The sequence below is a fragment of the Ursus maritimus genome, unplaced genomic scaffold (assembly GCF_017311325.1).
Source record: "Ursus maritimus isolate PB19 unplaced genomic scaffold, ASM1731132v1 scaffold_6, whole genome shotgun sequence".
Lineage (NCBI taxonomy): Eukaryota > Metazoa > Chordata > Mammalia > Carnivora > Ursidae > Ursus > Ursus maritimus.
Window position 1 is genome coordinate 73,894,708 of NW_024426774.1, and position 2,394 is coordinate 73,897,101.

A 2,394-nucleotide genomic window follows, 5' to 3' on the forward strand; every position below is an offset into this window, starting at 1 on the left:
AGTTTTGTCCCAGCTTGTTTGTTCCAGATTGCTATTCTCTTTTATTCCCGAATAAACCCATCATTTGCTGGTAAAATAAACTGGCAGTTTTCAATTTTTATTTGTAAGGTTAACAACACATGGTTTAGCCATTCTCCTATTAATGGACATCTTGGGTTATTTCCTGCTTGGAGCTTTCATAAATAATGCTGCTAAGAGCATTCCTGTGCGTGGCTTTTCGTTTTCATTCTTTTTGAGTAAATACAGGAGTGAAATTGCTGGATGATAAGGTAGGTTTATGTATAGTTTTTGTAAAAGCATTTTTAAACTTTTTTTAAAGATTGATTTACTTTTTGACACAGAGAGGGAGCACACACAGAGGGAGAGGGAGAAGCAGGCTCCCCACTGAGCAGGGGGCCCTTGCAGGGCTCAATCCCAGGATCCCGGGATCATGACCTGAGCCGAAGGCAGACGCTTAACTGACTGAGCCACCCAGGTGCCCCTTTAAAGGCATTTTTTATAGCAAAACTTATAAACATAAAATTTGCCATTTTAGCCATTTTAAGTGCACAATTCAGTGGCATCAAATATATTTACATTGTTATGCAACCATCACCACCAGCCATCTCCAGAAATTTTTCATTATCCCAAACCGAAAATCTGTGCCTGTTAAAAAAAGAATTTCTCTTCCCCCTCCCCACAGCTCCTAGTAACCACTATTCTACCTCCTATCTCTACAAACTTGACTATTCTAGGTACCTCATAAGTGGAACAATACAATATTTGTCCTTTTGTGTCTGGCTTATTTCAGTTAGCCTAATATTTTCAAGGTTTATCCATATTACAGCATGTGTCAAAATTTCATTCCTTATGTTAGTATAATATTCCATCATATATGTATATATGCATATTATGCATGAATCATGAATGCATATTATGCATGCATATCATACATGAATAAACAAAATGTGCATAGATATCATATGTAGATATCATATGTAGATATAGATATCATATAGATAGATATATATCTATGGCCACATTTTGTTTATTCATTCATCAGTCAATACACACTTAGGTTGATTCCACCTTTGGGCTGCTGCGAATAATGCTACTATGAACAGAGAGTTCCTGCTTTCACTTCTGGATCTAAACCCAGAAGTGGAATTGCTGGATTATATGATAATTCTGTTTAACTTTTTTTTAACATTTTATTTATTTATTTCAGAGAGAGAGAGCGCAAGCACGAGCACGGGGAGGGGCAGAGGGAGAAGCAGACACCCCACTGAGCATGGAGCCACCTGCGGGGCTCGATCCTGGGACTCGATCCTGGGACTCGATCCTGAGATCATGACCCGAGCTGAAGGCAGACGCCTAACTGACTGAGCCACCCAGGTGCCCCAATTCTGTTGAATTTTTTGAGAAACTACCATACTGTTTTTCTCAGCAGCTGCACCATTAACATTCCCACTAGCAATGTACAAGAGTTCCAATTTCTCCACAGCTTCGCCAATACAGATTTTCTGTTTGGGTGTTTTTTAGTAACAGCTATTCTAAGGCATGAACTAGTACCTCATGTGGTTTTGATCCGCTTTTCCTTATTAGTGGTGTTGAGCGACTTTTCACGTGCTGCCTGGCCATTTGTGTGTTCTTGGAGAAATGTCTTTAAATCCTCTGCCCCTTTCTTAATTAGATTTGTTTAGTGTCTTGCTGTTGTTTTAGGAATTCTTTATATATTCTGGGTATTAATCCCTTACTAGATCTATGATGTGCAAATATTTTCTCCTGTTTTGTGGGTTGCCTTTTCACTCTCTTGATAGTGAGCTTTGATGTGCAAAAGTTTTTAACTTTGATGAAGTTCTATATTTTATAAGAAACTGCTAACCCCTTATTTCCAAAGTAGTTGTGCCATTGTACACTCCCACCAGCGGCGTTGAGCATTCCAACTGCTCTACATCCTTGTTAACGCTTGATATTGTCAGTCTTTAATTGTATTCATTCTACCAGGTATGCAATAGTATCTCCTTGTGGATTTAATTTGTATATCCTTGATTACGAATGGTGTTGAGCATTTTTGATGTACCTCTTGGCCATTTTGTATATCTTTGTGAAATATTTGTTCAAATCTTTCACCCATTATTTTGTTGGCTTTTTTTTGGGGGGGGGTCTTTTCTATTAAGTTGTAGAAGTGACTGATATTTCTCAGTTTCTTCATCTGCAGGTAGCAGGTATGAATTCCTCCAGGACACATGGACTACAAGAAATGCCTAGGTTGATGGGGCGCCTGGGTGGCACAGCGGTTAAGCGTCTGCCTTCGGCTCAGGGCGTGATCCCGGTGTTCTGGGATCGAGCCCCACATCAGGCTCCTCCGCTGGGAGCCTGCTTCTTCCTCTCCCACTCCCCCTGCGTGTGTTC